The 22189-nt window shown below is 33.4% G+C and overlaps 1 long non-coding RNA gene across 1 annotated transcript; it reads right to left on the reverse strand.

Annotated features, from left to right (window-relative positions):
* Window positions 1-211: 211 nt before the first annotated feature.
* Window positions 212-22139, reverse strand: LOC143225580 (uncharacterized). Its single transcript, XR_013013934.1, has 2 exons — window positions 22009-22139; window positions 212-1287 (listed from the first exon to the last, which is right to left on the reverse strand). It is a non-coding gene; the product is annotated as an uncharacterized LOC143225580 (long non-coding RNA).
* Window positions 22140-22189: the final 50 nt, after the last annotated feature.

Below are 22189 nucleotides of genomic sequence, written 5' to 3' on the forward strand. Positions count from 1 at the left end.
AATAGATTTATTGTCAAACTTTAGAAAACTAAAATACGTTTTCTTTAATACGTTTTATACACAAATATTAGAATTTTTATCCAAAAGATAGTCTTTTGTATTCTAAAGATCTCGTTCCAATGCTATCTTGAAGCTATGTGATTAAGCGATTATAAAGAGTGTTTAGTTTACTGGCTTACTTTGTTTCTTTAATTTCAATAATTTCATACTATTTCTAATAAAAAACAAAGTTTAATAGTGTATTATATCACAAATTACATCTTGTTTCAATTTAAACAGGTCAGAATGTTAATTTTACTTACATAGAATGAAATAATGACTTATTGAGGAAATAAAAATATATATCTTGAAGCATTTTTGTGTGTTTTCTCCAAGCAATCTATTCTCATGCATGGAAAGCAATTAAAGACAAATGAACAAAACTGATGTACATAAGATGTTTACAAACGAGCATACAATCATATAAGAAGGCGTACGTTCTGACGTGGCATGTTGATTAGCACGTTCGAGTCGTGATCTGTGGGTTGAGGGATCGAAACCCGTCACTAAATATAATATTACAGTCAGTACCACTAGTAGTTTGGAAAGAATTGGCGGTGGGTGGTGTTAGCTTCCCGTCTGTTATTCTTAAATTAAGGATACTTAACTCAAACAGTCCTCAAGTTGTTTTGTGTGAAATTTAACAAACAATAAACAAAAGTGTACGCAAAAAAATGTTCACTCAATTATTTTTATTCAGCTTAAAACTTGCGTAAATTTGGAAAAATAAGAGTTATTAACTAATTTAAAGGTCAAATTTAGAAATGGGTGCTTTCTGTTAAGTAATATCTGCCTCAAGATACTTAATAACAATATGAAAAACAGCTCATTAGAAAGTATTTTCTGGTTGTAATTTAAGAAGTACTCAGTGAAAGTACTTGTACACAAAACAATAGTTAATGTAACTCTCACACTTACGTATATTTATTATGCGTAAATCATAAATGTTGGGTGCAACCTCTGTCACGTCATGTAGGTTTTCATATTTGTTTGTGCTTTACTTTCCTTATGGTTTATTGTACTAAATTGTCGAATTTTTGTAAACAAATACTAATATATGATACCATAACTACTGAAAGACCAAAGAAATATAAGTAATCAATTTGATAGTCAGGTATCGCGTATAATATTCAATTTCAATATCGACGGCCCGCCGCTAGTACAGCAGAAAGTCTACAGATTTACAACACCAAAATCAGGGGTTCGATTCCCCTCGGTGGGCTCGGCAGATAACCCGATGTGGCTTTGCTATAAAAAACAACAACAATATCTACGATCAGTGTCGCGAAATTACCTAAGTAGCGTGTTAATAGTTAAAACTTAAGTGCAAGAGTGACCTGGTAGACCACAACAGGGTGATATATGTCACAGTTAAAGCTTAAATTCCGTTTAATTTTATGCTGTTAAATGCGTCTATTGCTCACAGTTACTAAAACTTGTAAGAATAATTTTTATTTTTGAAAACTTTCAATGACAGTAACACAACAATGCATATTACAATAGACATTAGTAAAGGTGTAACTAAAGTATTTATAAAACTGTGCTTTGTGCTTAACAAAAATCAATCCAGAAATACTCGTGCTTAAAGAAATTGTATAGTAACTAACCTTAAAGTATTTATTGTAAATAAAATAAAAAGTAAAGGAAGCTGAATAAAAAATAACATTTTATTGTAGCGTCACCTAGTGTTAATTTATTTAAATTATTAATTTTCTCTTATAATTTAATAATTTGATTGTTAATAAATGCAAAGTTACGCAATGGGCTATCTGTGCTTTGTCCACCACAGGTGCCAAAACCCGATTTTTGTTGTTATAACCACTCAGACTTTGAACCACTGTTAGGCATATTTGAATAAATGTCACTTTTTTTATCTGTTTTAGATAAAGTACGAGGTAATACAAATATAGCAATGCTTTGTCTCGCACGATTTTTATGCGTGATAAAGTTACCATTAGTGAATAATTTTAGCACGTATGCCCAGAAGCTTCCATGGTCAGTCCCTCTTAATGTAATAATAATTTTTTTTGACCAGGTGAGGGTTTTGATTCAAAAATTTCTCGCAGTGCTATATAAATGGCTAATTGTGTAGGGTCGTCCCTACATTTGTACCGATAAACTAGATTCTAGAGTGAGGGTCTCTAACCAACAGCAATCCAGTTCTTGGGCTGCTCTTGTCTGACCAAATAATGTGATTCCACTACCGCTCCTATAGCACATCCATGGATGTTAAGTGGAAGTATTCAAAGTATCAGCAGCCTGAAGAGAATTACGATGATAAACAAGTTTAGAATAGATTCTTAACCTTTCATTCGTAACGTATGTAAGTTTGTCTGCCATCTCATGCGCAAACGTTCGCAAATTTTTGCGGCGGGCCATTCAAAAGTAGCGCTCAAAATTCTTGTATCATATGATGTCAACTGCAGACGAAGGGTTAAACTATCTCTAATTTTTACCCAGTTGTTAAATGATTTGTTGACAAGTACTACTTTATCACGTCGAAGAAGGATAGCACAAAAGCCACAAAAATTATATCCAATTTTGGTCTCTACAGCAAAAATGGGTATTTTTCAAGTCAAACTGTTTAAAATAGTTCTTACGTCCATGACAAAAAATGGTATGTACATGCTTATAAAGATAGGAATACTTTTCAGTGTTTGATAGATTATTAATAACTTGTCATTTTTATCAAGTGATTTTGTTGGTGTCAATAAATTATCAATGTCAATGCATGCCTCAGTGAATAAAGAAATCCTTTGACAAATCACTTACAAATCCATAATTGCTATAGAGCAGTGGGATAATGATGGTCCAAGAAGAATGTGGAACTGTCAGTGCTTGAAGCAGTTTAAGGTTCAATTAAACCAGTTTCCATACCATCAATGTCATCACCACTAGAATATAACTCACTACTGCCAACCTCACAAGCTGCATAATTATCACTAACTCCAGAGAAATACCGAGATGGTGACTGAATTGTGTCATTAGCAATTTTAAAGAGGCGACTAGTACATAGCTTTATCATAACATTATAGTTTACATGATACATAAAACGTATGGTAAATATTGTTGTTGTATTCATCTGTATGTGTGTGTGTATATGTAGCGAGAGCCGAATTATAATATCATGCATAGGTATTCATGGTTTAAATACGAATTTTGTATTATAAAATACCAAACATATGTCTAGCACGATATATGATAGCTATTCTATGTTAAGGCTATATTAGCTACCAAAGCAGCAAAGCTAAGTCGGTGGTCATTTACCAGTCTTTTTTTTCAGCTCAGCATGACCAGGCGGTTAGGGCGCTGTACTCGTAATCTGAGAGTCACAGGTTCGAATCCGCGTTAAAACATTATCGCCTTTTCAGACATGGGGACGTAATAAAGTGAGATAAATATCATTATTCGTTGGTAAAAGAGCAACCCAAGGGTTGGCCGTGGTTGGTTAGGACTAGCTCCCCTCTCTCTAGTTTTACACTGCTAAATTAAGAACGGCTGGCGCAGATAGCCCTTATGAGGCTCTGCGCGAAATTCAAAACAAACTGTTTGTATAATGCAAATTTCGTTTATACAGGCAAGTGAGAAAGTAAACACGACAAAATGATTTGTTTATTTGAAACTAAACATAAAGATATACAATGGACTATCTGTGCTTTGCCCAATACAGGTATTTAATCCCGGTTTCTAGCGTTATAAGTCCGTTCTACAACTGTTGGTTTGTGCATTTTAGCGAAAAGTTACACATCAGATTTTCGTCTATTTGTTCCCCATCGGGAAACTACGAAACTAACCTGCCTCAACCTTGATTTCTACAATAACTGTATAAGCAAATAAACAGAAAAAAATCGAAAACATTTTAATCCTACTTTTCTATGTAATAAAGGTTTTGTACATCAGTTTCTTAAAGTAAAGATGAAGACATGAAACTTCTTTTCCTTTGTTTTTGTACGTTACACATACTTTTTCTGTACGTCAGTCACTTAAGAAAGTAAAAGATTATATTTATTTTTAATTTCTATAACGTATCTGTAAAAGTAACACTCGTATAAGTAGCTTTATTAAATTAATTAACTTTGTCCCGAACTCGAAAGAAATAGGTACAGAAACCTTTATGTCTAGATACAAGCACGTTGAATTAAAATCGTAAATTTTGTAGTATAAGTACATATTATGAAGCATAAACGTCGAGTCGACAGTATCGGTGCCAGTTTTTACGATCGTCTGCACCTCCATAAATCAACCATTTTAAAAGACTGAGATAACGAAGCTATTGTTGAACTACTTCTATTGTTCCTTAAATACGTATACATTCTATAGTATTCCATTGAACTAAATGTCTGATGAATTTTGTACTTAAAGAATTAAGCGCACTTAATTCGGGATTATTCTATACAGAGGCCATTGTCATGAGAACTATTTTCTTTTGTTTGAAACCTGAGAGAATAGAAAGTACGAAACACGATTTTGGCGCATTTAATCCTGTGATACACAAAAAATTATGATCGCCCTTGGGCCAAAAGCGTTTATAAAATATGCAAATCTCTGTTTACTGCTATTCTATAAGAAAGTTTTGTTTTGACTATTTTACTTTGAATAAACATATTTAAAAATTAAATGTTTTGATAAAGTTTCCTTAAAATTAGTTTTCAATTATTTGCGAGTTTCTTAAAACCACTAAATGACAATGATATTAGCTACTCTTAAAATATTATGACACAACCTAGGGGCAAAACTAAGCCTGAAACAATATTCATTAAGAAGTAGAGGGCTGGTAGTTACCCAGACAATGAACAATATATCTCACAGTACAGGAAAGGTAGCTGATAAGACAGTGAATAACGTACCTCGCAGTAAAATAGAAGTAGCTATTGGAACAATGGATAATGTAACTCAGTGTTACCATAGCGTGCGGTCTACACATATCATTCACCACCGCTTTAACTTTCGTTTAATTGAAGAGGGCGTCAGTTATTATAAATAGCACTTTTAAAGTAATAAAGTACAAAATGCCATTACAAACGTTTTTTTTTGTTTTATTTTTTTAGAAAACGTATTCGGAATAAAATAAGTTCAACAATCAAAACTAGCGCAGTTATAACCTAAATTTAAGGCACTTTTTTGGAACAAACGACTTATTAAATCATTATTAATAGCTGAACAAAAACTTGGATCGATATAAACCATTTAACAATAAATTATGTTTCAGAGAATCATTAAAACGGTGGCGATGATAATAGTAGCACCTCAAAACTCACAGGAGAGACATTTAGTTTGTTTGTTGTTCATGGAAAACGTACATAATGGGCTATCTGTAATAGGCCAATCACCTGCATTGGTTTGTTTTGAATTTCGCGCAAAACTACACGAGGGCTATCTGCGCTAGCCGCCCCCAATTTAGTAGTGTAAGACTAGAGGGAGTGCAGCTGGTTATCACCACCCACCGCCAACTCTTGGGCTACTCTTTTACTAACGAATAGTGGGATTGACCATCACATTATAATACCCTCACGGTTGAAAGAATGAGAATGTTTGGTGTGAGGGGGATTCGAATCCGCGACCCTCAGATTACGAGTCGAGTGCCTTAACCACCTAGCCATGTCGGGTCACGTGTATTGGAACCTGATGTTTAGCGTTATAAGCTTTCAGATTTTCATCTAATTTTCATCCTTGAATGTCATTGTAATATTTTTTATCAATTTCTAAGTATTAATTGTAAGTATAGGTTTTATACGTTCGCATAAAAAAAATGCTTAATAGGAGTAATGCTAATTTTATCTGAATATTAGAAGACTGTGTGACTATTTAATGAGGCTAATGAAGTGTTTAAGACAAATGAGCAGGCAGTATCGATACCAGAATTTTTATCTTGAATGACTATTAAAATCGCAAACCTGAACAATTGATTAGTTGGTTTAGTTGACCGAATTTAACAATTTTCGTGGTAAAATGAGTGTGCAGAGAGTACTGGTATCGCTTGTAGAAAATGATAACTCTTCAAAAAAAAACAACTGTTGATGCATGATTGTAGCAATAAAGCACAGACAACTTAGCAGACAATAACGATGTTGTCACATAACAATTATATAATCAGACAACTTGGCACAGACTAATCACCAACACTACTGATAGAACATAACAACTATGGAGGAATAATTGAGTAGACGATATTGTTGGTAGCACACAACAATTTTATATCAATAAGCAGATGATACTATTAATCGAATACAACTCTAAACGACGCTCGTGTATTCTCAACAATAATGTCTCCGAGCACCTGATTTGTATTTTAAGTCAACTATAAATAACGGACCAGATGATATTATTAACAAAACCAAGATGTTTGAAAACTGCCCAAATTAATAATTTGTTTATAAGAGTTTCCAACTTCTTACAACTGAGCTGACGACATTTTCTATAGAACTTCACAATGCTACATAACTAAAGAGAAAATGCTTTTAACAGAACTTGAGAAACAGAATAATTTAGTACGTTGTATAAGTAAAGGTTCTTCACAAGTCTAAACGATTACAATAGCTAACACTGTTAAAAATACAAAAATAAAACTCTTTAGATGTATGATTAGCTAACAAGTGATTATTGTAAATACGTGTTTATCAACTCTGAACAACTAAACAAGGGATTTTAATAGAGACTAACAACTCTGAACAGTGTTACCAACTCCTGGTATCTCTGAACGTGTAAATAAAATAAATTGTTTACTACACAGGCACAAAAATAATTCCACAGATATTAAGATCGACAGTAAATTGATTGGCAATACAATCCGTTTCTCTCTCTCTCACAATGTTTATGGTTCCTTCCTCGCTTATAAAAGTGATTGTCTTTAGAATGTTAACTATTCTTCTATTTAGCTACGTTTAGCAATAGAATGCTTTAAAACTGAGCTACTAATAAGTTACATCTTAGTTGTTAAGGTAAACACTTAAAACTGAGCTACTAATATGTTACATGTTAGTTGTTAAGGTAACCACTTCTCACTTCTAAGATCAGAACTTTTGGAGTCCATTATGGGTTTATTATCAGACATAAAAATTCATAACACTCAGCTAATATAATAACATTTTTATACTTTGCTTCCATAACAGTTATTTTAGTTCTTAATATTTTATAGTGCACCAACCAATTTTTATTAAGTTGATTTAAATCAAAAGATGATTTAGTAAAATGTGATAAAAGCACTTCTGGGCAGAGTAAGTGCTGCTATTCACCTTCCAGACATAGACACTTTACTAAGGTGTAACCAGATAAACCAGCATTCCCTGCGACTTTGCTTAATGGTTATCGAAACTCCAATCCCAATTTTCCTAGACAAAACCACCCTTATGGGTCCTACCTTTTTAACCTAGAGTAAGGTCCGTTGTGTTACAGAGGCCTGCATCTCACGAGAGCTACCGAGATCAAGCCACGTGCCACGCGACAGGTGATTTTCGTTAGTATTTTAGATTACCCACCCCTGCTCAACACTGACACCATGAATGACACAAGCCACCCACATTTTTGTGCTTATTACAGAAAAAAAAGAACAAATGTAAGGTGGATCCAATAATCCACTTCCTGTAGCTCAGGAACTTTGAATGATAAAGCACAAATAAAGAATCTGTTAACTTAACATAACTAAATTTCAATGTCAAATCGTAGTTGCAAAGTAAAGCATCTATAATCAGTTGCTATTGAATAAAATAGCCTAGCATTGGTAGTCTTACGTATGTATAATTTCCACACCAAATACAAATCCTTATTTACTTAACTGCTTGTACAATGTTAGCTGTTGTTACTCTTTATTTCTGAATTTTCGCGCAAAGCTATACAAAGGGCTATTTGCAAAGATTTGTTTTTATTTTGACTTGATTGAAAGGCTAGAAGAAAAGACAACGAGCCAGCATGAATTCTTGGAAACATATTCACGAGAAATATCTATTAATCTCGCCTGACTCTGTCGCTGTTTTGTGTGTTGTTTTGAATAAATGCTACTGATTTCAACTACATCAAAACCTCAGGTTAAATCTCTGATTAATAATTGTTTTCTTATATCGGTGCTATATTCTTCTATTCTTAGAAGTTCATCTCCAGATTTAAATCTTGACTGTTTTAGAAAGTATTTTATTGATCTAAAAAAGGCGGTTCAAGAGCTGACGTGAAAACAAAAACAAATCAACATCAAAACACGAAGCCTCTGACTTCTGTAGCTATGTTTAATTCTATCCTACAATGTTGTGCTAATACGTTTCTGAAGGCTAAACTAAACTATGAAATACTGGCTTCATTATACCTACAATATTAGTAACCGAACATTATACCTGGCGGTGCATGTAAGAAGCTTGAGGAGTCTTAGCCTCCTCCTGGTAAATCGTCCCTCAGGGGGCATCATTCTCACCAAATCAAAAATATCACGGTATACACACAGAGAGCGACGGATATAGATCGAAAGAGGGTGTTTGTGAGCCAGTGAAAATAATTTATTGATTCAGGAGCACGAACTGATTCTTCCCAATTTTGCAACCCACACACGTCATGGAAAAAAACCAACCAAAACAAAAAGGCCCGTTTCACCCGTATGATTATATCAATGAAAGTGAACGTCATAGCAGACTATGTAGAAATTACCTTTCAGATCATGAGAATAATGTTGATCGAATATAAATGTAAATACTGTCAATGGATCTTTTGTTTTGATGAATAATGGTAAGGTTTAATATCATTGATATGTTGCATTAACTGTAACCGATCGCACATAAAATAATTTGTTTTTTATCTTTTCGTTGGATTTGTACAAAAAATGATTATATCATCACAGTCACCATTTTTCTTATTCAGTATTAAGTAAAATTTTCAAATGTTATTTTCAAACTTTCTCAGTAAATCGTTAATGGCACAGTAAAACTTAAAATCAGTTAATAATTTGTTTCAAACTTTATACAAAGAGTTTCTTTAACCGACAACAACAAAAATAGTACAGCAAGTTATCTTCCGATTTATCGCTTTTATACCAACATAAATAAACTTTGAAATTTTCAGACTTTCTACTTACATATTTCTTTAAAAAATATTAACTGTTATTAAAAGTTAAACATTTTTCATTAAAATTTACGTTCCAAAACACATGTTCCACGTGGGATAAAGGTTAGTTTATTAATTTAAAATACTAAAATCCACAGTTCGATTCCCTGAGGTGGACACAACAATGTGGCTTTGCTCTGAAATGAACTAAGCCACACGAACAATAACTAAGAAAATTGAGGAATTTTACTTTTGACTGTCAAAGGATAAGTCGTGTATAAAAAAGATAGGCCTTTCACTTAGTAAGTGTTTTTCCATACATGCATAAATATACTTAAAAACTAAAAGGTTTTTGTACAAAAGCTTAGGCACTAACAGAGGTGAAAGATAAGTAACATTTACGTCGGTTTTAATTATACCTTTTTTTCATCAGCATTCATTAAACATTCCATATCTTTATGTCCTAATTTTTGTTCTCTTATTCACATGAAGAGTCAGACAGAGCCAGTGATACCTGAACTGGTGTCCTAAGTAAAAATATAGGCTGCATCTCTACTTATATTGGAGCTCCTTCGGAGTTAATGCTTTAGCGGCAACGGGCTTAAACACCCTCCTATGCTTCCTATCTTTAATGTTCGGCCTAGTAAAGAGTCTTATTCTTTAGCCCTTCCTTATCAGTGTGGTATTCAGGTACACTGATTATTTGTTTTGAATTTTCGAGCAAAGCTACACGAGGACTATCTGCGCTAGCCATCCCTAATTTAGCAGTGTAAGACAAGAGGGAAGGCAGCTAGTTATCACTACTCACCGCCAACTCTTGGGCTACTCTTTTACCAACGAATAGTGGGATTAGCCGTCATATAATATCGTCCCCGAGGCTGAAAAGGCGAGTATGTTTGATATGACGGGGATTCGATCCCGCAACCCTAAGATTATGATTCTAGTGCCCTAACCACCTGGCCGTGCCAAGCCAGATACACTGATATCCCTCAGATAGCTACAAGTATGTGCAAAACTATTTCAGTAAATGTTATGCAGATAATAAATTGGGTTTCAATACTTGCAGTTGGCAGAGCACCGATAGCTCATTATGTGTATTTGTACTTAACAAAAAGAAAATATTTATTTACACGTAACGTAATTCTTTATTTGCTAGCCGGTTTGTAACTGAAATACATAATCCGTATAGTGCCGGGAAAATTAAAATACCAGACTTTCAGCTCAGAAATACGGTCCTATAGCAGTATCCCAAAACCATAGATTATGTACCTGAAGTATATTCACATCATAAACTATACAATTATTTGCTCTTCCCCTTGGAACGAGTATTATCCCACTCTAGAAGGGCACAGCATAGAAATTAGACCAAGCGAGTACAAGCATATGAATCTATCATTGAAATATGTGATGTATCTGTGAGAAGAGAGTTAACGTTAGTTTACGACCAGCTTGTATGGATGAGTTAATGTGGAACATCTGCTCAAAATTGCAGGACGTTAATAATATTCAGTGTTTATGGAAGGGTGAAATATGATGATGTTTTAAATCAGCACATATGTAACAGTAGTTGACATATTAAAAAACCTTTATATTCTAGTTTCCTTATCCGCAAAGATGAGCAATAATGATATATCAAAAATGTTTATATTTTAGTTCCTCACCATTATTACACGTGTTTGATATACATTCAATAGCTTTTGTGCTCTAACTCCTCTCTATTATCACAAACAAATGTTAAGTATAATATTAGAGAAATTTATACTCTATTCATTTCAGTAACCACATTTGAAGAGAACTTTACACTAAGCATCTCAGCGGCACAGCGGTATGTCTGCGGACTCACACCGCTAGAGACCGAGATTCGATACCCGTGGTGGGCAGAGCACAGATAGCCCATTGTATAGCTTTGTGCTTAATTCCAAACAAACAAACAAAAATTTTTCACTAAAGCTTCCATTCAAACTTACGAACTATGTTTTAACAAATTCGAGATTTTTTTGTTTCTTCGTTGAAAGTTAAGCACAAAATTACACAAAGATTTGTCTGTGCTCTGCCCACTAATGTTTCGAAATTCAGTTCTTATCTTCGTAAGTTTGCAGACGAACCATTTGGTGGGAGAGCCAACTATAAGAACTTGTTTACAGACACACGAGAATTGTAATTAACGAGAAGAATGTTTTTTCATCAAACCTACTTACACTGCGAACAAATAGGTAGTGTAAAAATTAAACTGAATTATTAGAACCTCAACCTAATATGTGTTTTGTGACAGTTGAGATCACTTTTGCTGAAGTAATAATTTGGACAGGATTTTGGAAGCTGTCTTGTTTCAATTGCAGCCCATTCACATAGGACTACGCTGTGAAGTTCACAGATGTCAGTAGAGGATTACTCGGGCAATTAGTTTACAGATTTTAGTAGAGTAGAGGATTATGGTTATGGGTATGCAGTTAGTTCACAGACATTGATAGAGTATTATGGTGGTAACTGTTATGTTTAATTTCATTCAGAAGGTGCTCAGTTTAACAAAAATCTAGTGCCTATACTGGCCAAAGAAAGTTAGTGAAGTCTTTGTCATGTTCCTTGAACTAATTACAAGGAATTCAGGCACAATGTATTATTGCTTTATCAGCTTAGAAGAGCTTTTGATCCTCATAAAAGGAACGTTCATTTGTACTCTGAATGTGTTTGCCCTTCTGAAAACTTCTAAGAGAATGCATATCACGAGAAGTTTTCTATACTGTTACACTAATTGGTTTTCTCTTTAAAAACAAAATAAAAACCCAAACAGGGTCAATGAATAGTATGGTTTGCTGTATAATTTTTACTATACCACTAATCTAAAAGAAAGTGAAATACAGGTCACTAAACAATATCACATGCTTCTAGCTATTTATTGTCTAGAGTTTGAAAACATAGCTTTAAACTTAATCACGCTGGTCAGCTCCACGTTTTGGCAACATCTTTCGTAATATAATGTTGGAGATAATCAAATCCTGACCGTTCGTATATACAGACGTTGATAATATTTATCTTTGAATAGTCGGTCGAAGAAACAAAATTTTAATGATGTTCCTGAATGTCAGAAACCATCTATAATATCTCTTTGAATGTTAGGAAAATCCTAGTTCCTACCCATTGTCTTGAAGAATAATTATGCCATGCCAATATTTTTGCATTTGAGGCTTTAAAAAATTTATGTGAAAAAGTGACTCAGTAGTGAGATTATCTCATGCATACAAAATGTGATGATATCCAAGACTTTCTACACACGTTTTTTGTGAGCAAAAATTATAGAATATTATGCATGAATCACTTAGTGGTAGATAGATAAATATCCCAGTTTGTTAAGGCACTCGACTCGTAATCTGAGGGTCCTGGGTTAGAATCCCCGTCACGCCAAGCATGTTAGCCCTTTCAGCCGTAGGCGCGTTATAATGTCACGGTCAATTCCACTATTCGTTGGTAAAAGAGTAGCCCAAGAGTTGGCGGTGGGTGGTGATGACTAGCTGCCTTCCCTCTAGTATTACACTGCTAAATTAGGGAAGGTTAGCGCAGATATCCTTCGTGTAGCTTTGCGCGAAATTCAAAACAAAAAACAAGATAAATATCAGGGGTCCAGTAAGCATTAAATTGTATGTATACAGCAAAACATTAAGAATTTGTAATTAACATCGTATCTTTATGTGTACAAGGTAGTTACGTTTCACAGTGATTTAGTAAAATTTATACTGTGTGCTGTAGAAAGGTTCCCACATTCCTTTTACAACTTAATATTTCAGCTTAAAAGTTACATACGTTTTAGTTCATAACAACTCCAACTTCTATCGTCACTTCTAAAACAAGAAAGGCTTAACGGTGTTTCTAAATGCGAAAATTAAAACATAAAAATTACTGGTAAATAGACACTAAGCCCACTGTTCCTAATTTCAGGCGACTGATAAGAGGGAAACCAGACAGCCAGCAGCACCCTACCACCCTTCACTCACATTAAAGGATTGGTTGTCACTCTTAAGCTACGGAGCTACATTTTAAGCTACGGAGAACGTTTTATGGAATTGTTTGGATTTAAATCCAGATTCCAGTTTCGAAATCCATAGCTACATGTACAGTCCGCGTCAAACCTTTTTGAAACTGTATGAGAAAGCTTATGAATTAAAGCAAATAAGAATATGTAATGATAAACCAACCACACCATATCTACTAAATTCAGTGCTGACAAGACCTTTCACCCAATACCAGGCTTCATTAGAACTGCTGAAATAGGACATCCTTTGTATTGTATAAACAACAGGTGTAATAATCGGAAATAGATTAAGTGAGTGACATACAATTATTGTAAATTTTATTTACAAATCATAAATACGGTAAAGATCAATAACACAAAATTACTTATTTATTTATATTTAATACCAGTTTATTTATTTTGTTATTATGCACAAAGCTACACAAAGGGCTATCTGTGGTCTGCCAACAAGGGGTTTAAAACTGAGTTTTTAGTAGTATAAGTCCACAGACATACCACTGTGCCACTGGGGTGCTGTTTAACGCCAATTATTCATTATTATTTGGATTGAACTGAGCAAAATCCCACACCCAGAAATATTTACATATACAACAGACGTGTAGTTTGCAGCTTATTCCATATGTGCCAGAAATATAATTAATCGCATCAGGGAATATATTGTTTTGACTCATTACTAGAAACAAGTTGCTCTGAATATATATATATATATAAATAACAAAATAATAAAACGATTAAAAAACCAATGACAATCTTTACAGTTTGCTTGAGAAAACAACAACAAAAAACAAATGTAATAAATTACTAAATATTATCAAGAAGTCTGGACAGTAGCAGAACAATGTGTGTGTGTGATAGGTTTTGATTCCAGTAATAGCTTGGTTTAACTTGTAAAACGATTAATATATTTAGGAATGTTTTCTTTGCAGTTCCGTAAGTCACGAAATTCCTTTGACATAGCACCGATTCTCACGTGCAACCAATCAAGCTGTCTCTAATTAAATTAATTACGAAAACAGATAACAAATAATCACCTAATAATTAGAGGGAAGCGAGTCCTTCCTGACACTAAGTCCCGGTAGGTCAGTCGCCGTAGGCGAATCCTCTTTGAACTCACTATCTAGTTTATATGGTCAAATGGTGTCAGCGAAAAGGAAATCACCGAGCAGAAGACGTAATTGTCTTTCACACGTCAACAAAACCTATTCTCTTTTGCTAAGGCAAAATTTCTCGGTATGAGGAGTAGGGGAGGGGGGCTAGTTGTACACGCCTCTGAACACGAGAACCTCTTGTTTTTCACAGCTAATGGTTGATTAACAGTATCTAATGATAACCTTCAAATGGATCGGAGTTTATAATCAATTTGGAGATGAGATATCACGAACCTGTGTTTCACGTGACAGAGTAGAACAGAACATGTGAATACGACTGAAAAACTTCTATAATAAGATAGTGAAATAAATATATGTGTAAGATATTATGTAATGCCACTCAACAAATAACCTCGAATTAAAAGTGACGATTATAGAAAATTATATAGGTTATTTATTAACTTGTGTAAGAATGAAATATCTTGACGCTGCTCCGTGCCCATTAAGACGTAAATGGATTGAAATTACGCACACTCGAATATTCACAGTTTCACATAAGCGGTAGAGCAATGGTTTAAAAAACAAAATTTTCCAAAGAATAACTTTTTTGTGTGGATCAGCGAGAACTGTCACAATGTTTAGCGAAGAAAACTTATATAAACAATAATTATACATGTTGGAAAGTTGTAAAAAGCAGAAAAGTAAGGTGTGTATCTAAGAACGGCTGGTATGGGTATTAACACTTTTAATTTGTTCTTAACCTGAAGATAACCTAGGAAGGTCAAAACATTGTTCTCTCCTTATTAATAAAAGTGTTAATACCCCTACCAGCCGTTCTGAGAAACATTTTTATTTCAAGTGGTTTTTTCGTCGTCAAGAATAAAAGTAAGGTAGTTGAATGATCATATATAAAAAAGTATAATTGCAAAATATGAAACAGGAATTATGAATGTTCAAGTGCTCATATTTTTACTAGTTTTCTTTTTGTTAAACTACATTAGGATTCTGAGGTTTGAAATGATGGCGACCCAGTCTTTTTTTTCTTTTGCACACTGAAAAGCTAATACAAACAATCCTTACAATCCTTCTGGTAATTCATATATTTAATCCAAACTAATAGTTTGGTAGTTCAAATTCTGATCTAAAATCATGTTTGTTAAAACACTAAACACAATCGAAGGTTAATTTGTTAAAATGTCAACAATGAATAATAATAGTAAAAGGTGTTTAAACTCTAACATTAAATGAGTTTTATGGTTCTTAAAATGTCCATACTATACAAATGTCTGCTAGCTTAGATGTCGAGCCAAAATAAATACTTTAATAATTGTCATTTTGACGCCAAACAAGTTTTTCTTATAACCAAACGTTTAACGTCAAATAATCATTCTCGCGAAATAAGAAGTCTTATGGACGTTAGTATACTAAATAGGTATGATATGACACCATAGTAAATTTGATAATAATTAACGGTTTTCTGGTAACCAGAATGTATTATAGTATGTACAATTTGTAAAGGTAGATGTGTGTGTGTGTTTTCTTATAGCAAAATCACATGGGGCTATCTGCTGAGCTCACCAAGGGGAATCGAAAACCTGATCTTAGAAAGGTAGATGTATTTAAAATTATATCGAGGTTCTAAGAAACCTTGTAAACATCAAGCGTTATACAATTCACAAACAATAAGCCAGTTTCCACTATTTAACATTATACAGAGAGTGTTTTGTCAGCTTATACATTATGTATCACAAGACACTTGACGTGACATTAACAATTGATGTGAAAGATGTATCAGAAACACCTTATAGATTGCAACCTAACTAGTCTGACGGAATTTAATAATGGCACACAACATGCAGATATATACAGCAAGGTTGAAGTGCTGTTGTACACTATTTTTATACAGCAAGGTTGAAGTGCTGTTGTACACTATTTTTGAAAACCTTTATTGAAGCATTAAAGAAGGATGTGTTTTAATCTCAATATCCTGCCGTTTAACCAATCACATTTTGCCAGCTTAGGACTTAAGCACCCTAAGCCTTCTTTTGCAAGATCATACTGAAGTTTAAACTAATTTCATACTCATGGATATCCAATTTCTGATGACCGAAATATCCAAAAGATTTCCAGTTCAGTTTATAGAATGTTTCTTGAACTGAATCAGTGGTTTTATAATTAGAAATGTTTGTCTTTAAACAGACAATATGCACTTATGGAAACAAGCATTACTGATAAGACTATACAAAATCAAGCCAAATTAGCAACACTATCTTTTCTTAGTTTTATAAATGCAGAACAATAGACGACTTGTTAACATCTAAGCCTAGCAGGGTAACATACCTACACGTGCAGTGCAACCTCTCGAAACTTGTCGCTTTGCTTGACTTATTTTCTAAAGACAACATAAGAATGTGAGTTATTTAAGAAACAATGGAAATGTATTTATATTAATTAACGTACATGCAATTTACGTATGTGGCTATATCATTATTTCTTTCTAATGAATCATGCACATGGTTTCAGACTAATCACATGTTCGAGTGTACATATATATGGTATAGATCACAGTGAATCGCTAAAGGCAGATTTTATTTTTGGGCTTTGTGGTACTCACAAGAATTAAGAAATACAAAGAAAATTACTCAATCTCTAGTTATCAAAGTACTTTGTTGTTTTACATACACGAACACAAAATAACAATATAGTATTTTTAAAAATATATGTTTTTTTGGTCACATGCAATGACAAACCTAGTATGTTACAAAATGCCAGGAAAGATGAATTCAATGGGATTGAATACGCCTTTCTGTACCTTTGGTAGCACAGAATGGCAAACCTATCCTTAGGACAATTTATATAGTTCTATAGTTCCGACAAACACAGTGGACGTGAACAAACATGCTATGTCTTTAGTGGCGTAGAATGGCAAACCATATAGGCCAAGTTACATGTGCGCATGGTTACGAAAGAAAACGAACTCAAATGTATCTATGGTTACACTGAATACAAAATGTAGTAGCATCAAACTTTATCCACTGAGGATACGTTCAGTTGACTTGATAATGAAATACTGTTTTCATTTCTTTGAATGTATTAGTAGTTAAAAACTATTTATATGAAAAACCACAATTAGTGATTTCTTGCAAACACTACATTTTACGTTTTAATATCTGACCACAAACATGATACCTTTAGAGCAGTTTAAATTATTTTATAAACTCTTATTATTGGATACGTGTTTTAATTAAACTAGATAAAAATTAATTTGCTAATAATTATTTTTAGTTTCATTATGATTTTGTACCAAACCCATTACCTCTTGGTAGAGCACGCTTCGCTAGCTTAAGATTTATACGTGATTGTATTAAACCTATTACCTATTGGTAGATTACACTTCTCCAGCTTAATTTTTGTACACGATTGTATTAAACCTATTATCTAGTAGTAGATCACGCTTCGCTAGCTTAATATTTCTACATGATTGTATAAAACCTATTATTACTTATTAGTAGATCATGCTTTGCCAGCATAAGATTTATACATGATTGTATTAAACCTATTAGTAAATCACGCTTTCCCAGCTTAATATTTATACATGAGTGTATTAAACCCATTACTTATTGGTCGATCACTTTAAACTTTCTGCTTGGATGGATGTCAACCAATTACGTCATAACTTATTAACATGTGACTTTACTCTGGTACTTTTGATTTTTTACTCCATAAAAGTGTGTAATTTCCCTAGAATTTACCTTTTATATTATTTTTCCTGTAGCCGTTTCTATAATTATTTCTATCGCTGTAAGTAGCGTTTTAAACTAGCTTATTGTAAGTGATAACGTATCCGACATGAAATGCTCTGGTACTGAGCAAAATGCTACATCGACAGTTTTTAGAAACTTGTTTTGAATTACTAAAATGAGATATTAATAATCTTATTGAAATTAGTATAAATCTTTTTGTGTTGTAATATTTCACCTACCATCATATCAGGATATGAGGATAAATGAATATTCATCGAGAAATAAAGTGAATACAGGTTATTCAAGTTTCATGGAATTATATATGTTAAAAAACGACAATCTTGAACTTCGTTCCAAAAATAAGGCCTGAATAATGCTAAGAACATTTAAAACCATGAAGGTACGTTTTAGAAGCTAAAAAAAAATACTGAATTTGAGATTACTGGATATTTTACGAAAGATTTCTGGGATCGTGGGAGTACATCTGTAATGTTTGTTAATTTCATTAAGGCTACTCAAAAAAATTAAACACACTATTAAAATATTAGCCTTGAGTAAGATAACGTGCTTATGTTGTTGCTAATGAGTTTCTTGATGATGCAACATGGCTGCAAAGAAAGCAGAGATTAAGCCCTGTAAATTGTTCATAAAAACAACAACAAAAGAATTGCGTGATTAATTACGCAGTAGCCTTTAGTTTCCCACGAACTTTTAAATTAGTGTCATGCATAGGGGCAGAAACGGGAAGGCAAGAATCCAACCTCTAAAACACGTATAACTGGTGAGGTACGTTTCTCGTGAAAGGAAAAAAAATAAACCACTAGGACACCACTTGAAACACTGCTGTGTGCGAGGCACGTCCATAATTTAAAACAGCAAAATGGAAAAGAAAACAATAAACAAGCATTGATTTTAATAAACTTTGTTGACAATAACAACATTAGATTGTAACAACTTTTATACACCAGTCACGATCACGTGATATGGAGTCAACAGTAAATATGATTTGTACTGATAATGACATGGATTTATGGAGTTCTTACTTGACATATTTCAGATTTACAATAGCTATTATATGATATAATCGAAATGCTGTCAATAATTCAATTTAAAACGTTTGTAGTTATTGAAATTTGGTATAAATCCCTACACTGTGTTATTAATAGAAGAAGTAACTCAAGGCAAACAGTTTACATTTGGCACACATTTCAATTTTATTCAAATGAATGAAGGCACAATTGAACGAATGGGTCAGTAGCAAAATACGTGAAGCTGATACCAAATGTGAATGACTTTAGTGTCAAGCGTAGCACGGGTGTCTTTCTTTCTGAGGAACAGCTCATGTGATGTCACTTAAAATAGTGAAAAGTATAGCATCATTTATGATATTACTCTATAAGTCTAACATTACTGTGTACTTTTTATGATTTTTAATAAACTGTGGACTTCACTTGTATATCCGAGAAACTTGGACATTTTTATCTCTAATAAATCTTTCAAAGTTCAACAATGAAGCTCAAAAACGGTTGTTTTATTACTTTTTCAGGTTGTAAGGTAACAAAAGTTGTTACATGATGATATTTAAGAAATGGTAAAGAGTACACCAGTACATTCAGTTTCAAAATTACTTTGTTTCATAATGTATTCGCCCAACCTTTCCTAACATTCAACTGATAAATTAAAAAGAAGGAAACCAGCCAACTAACAGTTACCACCAACTCTTAATTGACTCCTGTCTGACCTTAGGGCGGAATTTGACCGCCACTTTTTATCGTAAGCCACAGCCCCAAGGTGCAGACCATATTACTGCAGCATGGAGAGAAATGCCACAAACCTTTGGATTCAAGGTTCAAACACGCTAACTATTACGCAACGATCGGCAGTAAAAGTATTAAATACGGGTACTTCTTGTACAATATGAAAGGTTTGTATGAACTAAATATTTCTATAATTTCGTTGACACAATTCTTATTTTTCTATTGCTATTACCAAATAAAATGTAGTTTCTTATTTTTCAAACATAACAAAACTGGATTTTTTTTCACAATTATAAATACAGATTACGTGCAATTATATACTTAACGTTTGAGAAAGGAGTGAAATAAACAAAATCCATAAATACCATATTATTAAAACACTTTATTTTACACTTGCGCAGTAATTTATGATCCTTAAACAAACTCGATTAAGTTTGTTTTTATTGTAAGCTCTGATGTTTAAGGAGTATTTCAGATTTTGTTGTTATATGTGTATATATATATATACACACTACAAATGTATAAAAGTTTTAAGCCTCAGGCTGTGAGAACGTGACATAAAAATGGACCTGTGAACAGAGTATATTTTTTCAATAGCTCCTTATCATACCAGAAGTTCCGATCGTGGAATTTTTATGCTTTATTTGAACTTACTTGATTTATTCGAGGGGTCGTGTAGTCATTTCGTCTAAATGATTGCTTTTTGTTTATCAAATAACGAGAGGAATTTATCTCGGACGAACAACTGATAAATCTTCAGGCGATCATTATTTACCTCAGTAAATTTATCTTTGGGCTGCGAACGAACGACTGGTATCATTTGCAGGTACAAAACTACAGGCAGCCTGGATGCCAGAAAACCGTAACTTGCTGACCGAGTTTTAGTGATAGGTGTGTTTATAGCTATTTGTACGGTTTTAGTGATAGGTGCGCTTATAGCTATTAATATGACTTCCTTGCATGTAAAACTGAGTCACAATATAACTACTGTCTCTGGCCAGTAAACAACAGAAGTATTACATTGGCGTTACAAAAGTTCTCGGGTGATAGCATCAGTTCGTATTCCCTGGCTATAAAATAAAAAAACAAAACAAAAAACACACACACACACACACACACAAACAGACCATGTTAGAGTAAGAGTAAACTTTTTAAACAGACATTCTGGAAAAAATATAACATTAAACTGGAGTTGTGTAAGTGAATGGCAGTTTTTATAACAATATCAGATAACATAACAGTTACAGACTGAAGCATATATTGTTATGAACAGTTTCTTGTTGTTTCTACCAATCATGTTGTTCCCCATCTCAATGGCTCAGCGAAAATGTCAGAGTTTATAACGCTAAAAAATGTAGGTTTTGATACCCATGGTGGGCACAACACAGATAGCATAATGTGTTAACTTTGTGTTTAACAACAAATAATCAAACTAATTATGTTTGATTATCAATTTACCTCAAGTATAACGATTTGTCAGTATGTAATTCGGTTACTGAGTGCTTAAAGAATACTCACGTTTAAGTTTTGGGGATTAACCTGTAATGTGCATTTGAAGAACGAACTTTGAACGTGCAATATGTAAAGTGCTGTCATCAAAAGTGGCTCAGCGAAAGTCCGAAGGTTTATGATTATAAAGATCGCGTTTCGCCACCCGCCGTGGTCAGAGCACACGTAATCCACCATGTAGCTTTTTGCTTAATAACAAATAAACAAACAAACAAACATGTCATAAAAATTAAACTACAATATTTTCATTGTGGAAAAACTTGAACTGAAACATTACAGTGGAGTTAAATTAATGAAAAAGAAATAAGTAATAATTAATTTATGTATAAAATATGTGTAAAGATTACCATCATAGATGTTCGTCTCCAGCTGAAATATATCTGATAACAAAAAGATTATAATACCTAGCAGCTTGTGGTGCATTTTCAACTACTTAGTGCTATTAAAATAAGGAAGTTGTAGATTTTAACTACAAAAGAGTAAGTTATTTTAATTTGTTCTTGATCCATCTTTGGTTTTCAGATAAAGAAAATGTTTAGAGGTACGTAAGCTAAATGATAACAAGCCGACAAAGTGACTAAACTGGTAGTTTCTGAGACTACATATATATATATTAGTTAATAACTTCAGTATTTTTTTTTCTTGGACAATAAATTATAGCCTTCTAAAATTGGGTTAAATCATATGTTGCTTTTGAGAAGTTTGGCAAGAAGCGTACGTAATCAGTTCTTTTACACATTAAAGAGGCGAAGAAAAGAAAGTATATAAATAATAAAACCTAAGATGCTTTCCTCACATTAAAGTTTCCTACTATATAAACTTACCGTATAACAGTTATAATCTGTACGAGCAAGGAATGGTATTGGAGGCATCACGCCCGCTGTTTACCCTCTAGCCCTTTCAAATTGAAAATTTCTCTCTGGATCCTTTAATTGAGGACTACTCAGTAATTAGATTAGCGTTCTAAAGTGGCCCTCAAGTAGCCCAGCTGTCTGCGTGCCTGTC

Source organism: Tachypleus tridentatus, chromosome 9 (genome assembly GCF_004210375.1).
Source record: "Tachypleus tridentatus isolate NWPU-2018 chromosome 9, ASM421037v1, whole genome shotgun sequence".
Classification (NCBI taxonomy): Eukaryota; Metazoa; Arthropoda; class Merostomata; order Xiphosura; family Limulidae; genus Tachypleus; species Tachypleus tridentatus.